The 7,500-nt window shown below is 52.5% G+C and overlaps 1 long non-coding RNA gene across 4 annotated transcripts in view; it reads right to left on the reverse strand.

Moving 5' to 3' along the window:
- LOC135110160 (uncharacterized) overlaps window positions 1-7,500 on the reverse strand; it is a 19,978-nt gene that overhangs the window by 4,748 nt on the left and 7,730 nt on the right. For 3 of the 4 annotated variants that reach the window (XR_010273108.1, XR_010273107.1, XR_010273106.1), the window contains 4 exons: window positions 4,473-4,599; window positions 2,638-2,839; window positions 2,355-2,412; window positions 1,033-1,196 (listed from right to left, as the gene is read on the reverse strand). This is a non-coding gene — a long non-coding RNA (uncharacterized LOC135110160). The remainder of the gene's footprint in view (window positions 1-1,032; window positions 1,197-2,354; window positions 2,413-2,637; window positions 2,840-4,472; window positions 4,600-7,500) is intronic. The other variant, XR_010273109.1, reaches the window with a different exon arrangement.

Genomic DNA, 7,500 nt, shown 5'->3' on the forward strand with positions numbered 1-7,500 from the left:
TTGGCAGTGGTCAGAGGTGAGGTCAGCCAGGAAGGTGAGAGGTCAGTGTGGAGGGCTGCAGCCTGGGGTGGTACAGCCAGCACAGGGAGAGTGACCACAAGGATGAAGGGATGAGTGCTGCTGCTGCTGCTGCTGCCCACCACAACACACTGAGGCTCTGGGGGGGGAGGGTTTGGAGGTGAAGAGAGCCCTGACACAAGTCTTCCAGTGGCACAGGGGTCACGGCAAGGGGGGGACGCAGCCAGTGCACTGGAGACTGGTGGGCAGAATGACAGGTGGCAGACTGGGGCTTCAAAAATTGAGGCTGAGGAAAGAGACAGGAAGTGTGTGTGTGTGTGGAAGAGAGTGGTGGGTGAATGGAGCAGCGTCAGCAAGAAGGCTGTCAGTGGTGGTGAGTGGGGAGTCATCAGGGAGCTGTGGAGGAAGGCTGCCAGGTGCACAGACGGGGCCGGCAGGCAGAGACAGGCAGGCGTGTCTTGTGCAGGGCCTGCCACGTGTAGGCCTGCTGGCTTGCTGCACCTGCCACATGTAGGCCTGCTGGCTTGCTGCACCTGCCACATGTAGGCCTGCCGGCTTGCTGCACCTGCAACATGTAGGCCTGCTGGCTTGCTGCACCTGCCACTTGTAGGCCTACTGGCTTGCTGCACCTGCCACTTGTAGGCCTGGCGGATTGCTGCACCTGCCACTTGTAGGCCTGCCGGCTTGCTGCACCTGCCATGTGTAGGCCTGCCGGCTTGCTGCACCTGCCATGTGTAGGCCTACTGGCTTGCTGCACCTGCCACTTGTAGGCCTGCTGGCTTGCTGCACCTGCCACTTGTAGGCCTGCCGGCTTGCTGCACCTGCCATGTGTAGGCCTGCTGGCTTGCTGCACCTGCCACGTGTAGGCCTGCCGGCTTGCTGCACCTGCCACGTGTAGGCCTGCTGGCTTGCTGTACCTGCCACATGTAGGCCTGCCGGCTTGCTGCACCTGCCTGCCTCGCCACTGCAAGAGTCAGCCACCATTCTCAACCCTTCACCACCACCACCACCTACCCTGAGATCGCCATCCCTGCCAGGCTGCACAGAGGGGGTTGCGGGGCTGCTCCCTCAATGGCCACCTTGGAGAACAAAAAGATGGGGGACGTGTCTGTGCCGGCCGAGTAATGACAAACCCGCTTGCAGGAGTCCAGTGTTTCACCCTCAGAGGCCAGCAGCACCTGTTGACAGTAGTAGTAGTAGTAGTAGTAGTAGTAGTAGTAGTAGTAGTAGTAGTAGTAGTAGTAGTAGTAGTAGTAGTAGTAGTAGTAGTAGTAGTAGTAGTAACACACACACACACACACACACACACACACACACACACACACACACACACACACACACACACACACACACACACACACACTAACCACTGTCACCTCACAAACAACCAATAGGCACACAGCAACACTACAAATACAACAAACAACATCAAACACTAACACAACTCACAAAATATTAACAACAAACAACAAAAATAAAACAAAAATCAATACAAAAACACAAACAAGCAAATATCAAGCATGAAAAGTACAACAAGACTGCCAGAGTGACTCGTGTGTGACAATGAGCCAGGCAGAGCTGACAAGCTGAAGAGGGGAGGCATCCCAGACACTGCCACACACACACACACACACACACACACACACACACACACACACACACACACACACACACACACTGCACAGCCTGAATTGGCCCACACAGGCACACACAGTCAGTCAGTCAGTCAGTCAGTCAGTCAGTCAGTCAGTCAGTCTCCTGGCGCAGGCTGCCTCTCCCTCGCCGGCTCCAGCCAGCATGCCTTACCTCACCAGCCAAGGGACACACAGCCACAACACTGGTGAGTTTGTTGTGCACCACAGTCAGTCACTCAGTCTCCTGGCGCAGGCTGCCTCTCCCTCGCCGGCTCCAGCCAGCGTGCCTTGCCTCACCAGCCAAGGGACACACAGCCTTGTCACTGGTGAGTTTGTTGTGCACCACAGTCAGGCAGGGTGTGTCTGCTGGTGCACCCTCACTCTGCCAGCCCCTCTGCCATCCCTCTCACTGCCCAGGAGTCTCTCCCGCACCAAGCCACGTGACGGCCGCCACCCAGTGCTGCCCGTGCCAGGACCCACAGGACCGTCACTCATGCCTCTCCTGTCCGTCCACACCTCACAGAAAAGCTTGTCTTGTTTGGCCTCAGCAAGGCACACACACACACACACACACACACACACACACACACACACACACACACACACACAACAGGATATACACACCAGTTTGGAAGAACCCTAAGCTAACCAAACTTAACCAAAGCTAACCTAAGCTAAGGTAATCTATCTGGCAATACTGACCTGCTTGTCTGGGGGCATCTTGACAACATTGTGTATTGCACCCTTCACCACCTCAACACTGCACAAAATGAATAAACCAAATATTATTATTATTATTATTATTATTATTATTATTATTATTACTACTACTACTGCTACTACTACCACAGAGATAATGGCACTTGTGTGTGCTTTGATGTGTTTTATATTGCACTTTTATCAACAGTAAACAAACTCTCTCTCTCTCTCTCTCTCTCTCTCTCTCTCTCTCTCTCTCTCTCTCTCTCTCTCTCTCTCTGCCTACCTCTCTAGTGCCAGGTTCATGTCAAAGGTCATCGTGGTGCCAGTGTCAACAAGGAAAACGTAAATCATGTTGGCTCAGTTGAGGTCAGGTCAAGTCAGGTCAGCTAGCCAGCCGTCCAATCACAATCCACGAAGCTCTGGGCCAATGGGAGGGTTGATGGTGATCCCCTGTCGACCAATAGGGTGGCTCGGTTTTTGCTTGGCTGAGGGGAGAGAGAGAGAGAGAGAGAGAGAGAGAGAGAGAGAGAGAGAGAGAGAGAGAGAGAGAGAGAGAGAGAGAGAGAGAGAGAGAGAGAGAGAGAGAGAGAGAGAGAGAGAGAGAGAGAGAGAGAGAGAGAGAGATTAAGTTAGATTAGTTTAAGTTAGGTTTGGGGGTGGGTCAGGCTAGGTCAACGCATCACCTGTGGTACAAATGCATCAAAAAACACCCTTTGTCATTTTCTTATAGCATCACCTTAGTTATCCTGCTAAATTTGCAGCTACAACCAACACTGCCATCCCCTTTACTTCTTGCACCATACCCTAACCTAACCTAACCTCACCTAACCTAACCTGACCTAAGCTAACCTAACCTCACCTAACCAAACCTAACCTAACCTAACCAAAGCTAACCTAACTTAACCTAAGCTAACCTAAGCTAACCTAACCTAACCAAACCTAAGCTAACCTAACCTAAGCTACCCTAAGGTACCCTAACTCAAGCCACTAGCTGCATCAGACAACAACAGGAGATGCCCCTGTGTTGGCAAGCTTCACACTGCTGCAGCGCCAGTCACACTGGAGCCGTCAAGGAGAAAGCACATGGGCACCTTCTCTCTGTCCCAACGACTCGTGTGGCTTGACACGCATGCACACACACATACACACACATATATATTTACGTGTGTGTGTGTGTGTGTGTGTGTGTGTGTGTGTGTGTGTGTGTGTGTGTGTGTGTGTGTGTGTGTGTGTGTGTGTGTGTGTGTGTGTGTGTGTGTGTGTGTGTGAGTGCAGCATGTTAGTGTAGTGAGCAGTGTTGTTTGTAGGTGTGTTTACTTCAGCATTATTCAAACCATTTGTGTGTGACATGCACATTTGTGACAAGCCAACGACAGCTCTGTTTGTTTTGGGCAGCACGTTAATTTTAGCATTAAGAACAGAGAAGGCTTCCGTGCGGGAACGTGCTGCGTGCCACTCACCAAACTGCTCATGCTGATCCCACTCATTTTCTTCACCTACAAATACAAGTTGTTGCAAACTCCAGTTCTGCACTGCACATTGTTTGTTTGTTTGTCTGTGTTTGTGTTACCATGTCTTAGTTGTTCACACCATAAAAAGGGTGAGTGTTCAGTGGTGGAGTGTGAACACCTTGCCTCAGAGGAAAGGGTCAATGCATGTTGGTGTGTTGGTGTTGCACATGTTCCTGTCCCTTGGTAATGTTCAAAAGTCAACAAAAGGTGCACTCAGTAATTGCAAAGGAAAAAAATTACTTTAAATCTACAGCTGTGTTTACTGACCAGCGCACCACTGGTGTGCCAAGCCCCACACACCAGTGTGCTCACTGCTGCACCCGTCCACCTGTCCACGGTGCACAACAACCTCTCGGCTTAACACAACACAACACAAGCTAAACTAACCTAACATAAGCAAACAAAACCAAACCTAACCTAACCAAACCTAACTTGACCTAATCCAACATAACTTTACCAAACCAAACTTTTAACTTAATCTAACCAAACCATAACCTAACCTAACCTAAATTAACTTAACCTAACCTAATCATAACCTAACCTAACCTAACCATAACCTAACCTAAGGTAAGGTAACCTCAGCAGAGCGAAGCAAGAATTAACTTACTGGTTCACAATTGCCAGGTGAAGCAAGCAAGTTTCCGAGAGGCTGGTGTGACCTGCGAGACTCAACGCTGTCCTTGTTTGTTTGTTTGTTTGTTTGCCTGTTTGTCAAGAATTGCTCTTCTTTGTTCCTGCAAACACAACAAATGATAAGGAAAGACTGACAAAACAAACAGGAGGAGGAGGAGGAGCAGGAGATAATTATAAAGAAATAGAGACCAAGGAAGGAGAGAGAGAGAGAGAGAGAGAGAGAGAGAGAGAGAGAGAGAGAGAGAGAGAGAGAGAGAGAGAGAGAGAGAGAGAGAGAGAGAGAGAGAGAGAGAGAGAGAGAGAGAGAGAGAGAGAGAGAGAGAGAGAGAGAGAAATATAAAGGAATACAAAGGAAAGCCAAACAGCAACAGACCTTTTGGTCCTTGCAAGGCTGTTTGGTATGCAAGGCTGTTTGGTAATGCAAGGCTGTTTGGTACAGGAAAGTCAGTAGTAGTAGTAGAAGTAGTAGTAGTAATTGTTTTTGTTGAGAGAGAGAGAGAGAGAGAGAGAGAGAGAGAGAGAGAGAGAGAGAGAGAGAGAGAGAGAGAGAGAGAGAGAGAGAGAGAGAGAGAGAGAGAGAGAGAGAGAGAGAGAGAGAGAGAGAGAGAGAGAGAGAGAGAGACAGCAACAACAGCAGTAATAGTAGTAGCAGCAGCAGCAACAACAGCAGGAGAAACAGCAGCAGTACTACCAGCAGCAACAGCAGTAGCAGCAGCAGCAGCAGCAGCAGCAGCAGCAGTAGTAACAACAACAACAACAGCAACAATAATAGCGCTGGGAGCAACAACAACAACAACAAAAACAACAATGGAAGCAGGAAGAAGACCCAGCGACAGCGACGCGGCCAGCGGCGGGCACGAAGTCACCCCAACACACCTGACCGGCGACCTGTCCTTTCTCCTCGCATGACTCAGCCACAGGCATCTGCGTACCCAGTGAGGCACAGGGGAGAGCAAAGGGTCCGATGCGACTACTGCTTCCGCCCCGGCCACACAGCTGTGATGTGCTACAGCCGCGCTGCTGACGAACGCCAGGAACAAAGGCAGGAGAGTATGTTCATGAGGGTTCTGACGGAGGGTTTAGCGCGGCAACAACTTCCTCACCCCCAGCAGCCCTTTCAGGCCCCCTCCAGCCTCCCTGGCAGCCACAGCCCGGTCACTACCCCAGCTGGAATCTCTCCTCGTGGCAGGGCAGACAATAATGCGTCTCGCCTCACCACCACACCTCATTCCCAAGCCAACGCGAGGAGGCAAGGGAACAGACCCCCCAGCTGTCACCTGACCGTGGTCTCCGCCAACGTGAGAGGACTCCGCACCAATGTAGGTGACCTTAGCCACAATTTCGTGCTGAGACATAGTGCTGACATTGTCGCAGTAACAGAAACGTGGCTGAGTGACGAGGTGGAGCCGACGTTCGGCAAAATATCAGGCTACTCCCTGTGGGTGAGGAAGGACCGAAAAAATAGAGCAGGCGGAGGGGTCGCTGCCTGTTTTAAGGACGGCCTCCAAACACAGGAACTTGAGGTAGCCGTGCCACACCTGATGGAGGCACTGTTCTTCAGGGTGGTACTTGCAGATAACAGTGGGCTTCTCCTCTGTGTCATGTACCGCCCCCCGAGACAAGGACGAGCCCCGCTAGACTTCCTGATGGAGGAACTCGACACCCTGCTCCAGCGTCACAAGTGTTCCCATGTGATGATAGTGGGGGACCTGAACTTCCACATGGAGCAGGATGCCTTCAGTAATCTCCTGACTGTTCAGGCCCTAACCAACCATGTCACCTTCCCTACACACGAGCGGGGAGGGCTGCTGGATCCTGTGGTGACAGACCTACCCGAAGCCAGCATCAGCTGCCAGCAGCTAGGACCAGTGGGCAGCTCAGACCACTTTGCTGTGCTGTCTCAGGTCGAGCTGCAAACGGCGAGGGAAGACGCTATCCCGCGTACCGTCTGGCTTTGGAACAGGGCGGACTGGCCATCCATGAAGCAGGACATGGAGAACACGGACTGGGAGTCCCTCCTAATGGGAGATGCTGAGACCAAGGCACGCACCCTCACCACCAGGCTCCTTGCCCTCCAACAGCAGCATGTGCCCTGCCGAGTATATCTCTCCAGGCCTGGTGATCCCGCCTGGTTTGGTTTTCGCTGCAGAGCATCTGCCGAGGCCAAGCATGCTGCCTGGGTGAGGTACAAGCGACACCCGTCACGCAGGAACAAGACGCTGCACCGGGAGGCGTGTAAGAGGATGACGTCTATCTGCAGATGGGCGAGGAATCAGCTAAGGGAGGACAGAAGGCGAAAGCTCAGTGGCCCAGGTGTTGGCAACAAGACCTGGTGGAATCTGGTGAAGGAGCAGCAAGGAGCATGTCACCGCGAGACTCTTCCTCCACTCACCAGACCTGACGGATCCACCGCCACGAGCAGTGCAGACAAGGCCACACTCCTCGCCGAGCTTTTCGCCAACAAGATGAAGGTTGACGACTCGGCACGACCTGTACCACAGCTGGCCCCGGAAACTGACTGCACTGTCACCACTGTCTTGGTGACGGCAGAGCAGGTTGAGCGGCTACTTGGTGCGGTGGACGTGGGTAAAGCCACAGGCCCGGATGACGTCAGCCCACGGCTCCTCAAGCACTGCGCTAGAGAGCTGTCAGCTCCTCTCACCACCGTCTTCACATCTTGCCTGAGGGAGAAGAAGTGGCCCTCAGTATGGAAGGAAGCGCGTGTGGTACCGGTCCATAAAAAAAACTCAAGGTCTGAGCCCAACAACTACAGACCCATCTCCCTGCTCTCAGTGATGGGCAAGTTGCTGGAGAAAATAGTGGCTGCTGCCATCTACCAACACCTGAGCGAGAACCACCTCCTCTCAGACAGGCAGTTTGGCTTCAGGCCTGGCAGATCCACCGCAGACCTCCTCCTCATCATCTCCAAGGACTGGCAAGACGCCCTGGAAGAAGGCCTGGACACCCTTGTGGTGGCCCTGGACATTGCTGGGGCTTTTGAC

This window comes from Scylla paramamosain, chromosome 20 (assembly GCF_035594125.1).
Source record: "Scylla paramamosain isolate STU-SP2022 chromosome 20, ASM3559412v1, whole genome shotgun sequence".
NCBI lineage: Eukaryota > Metazoa > Arthropoda > Malacostraca > Decapoda > Portunidae > Scylla > Scylla paramamosain.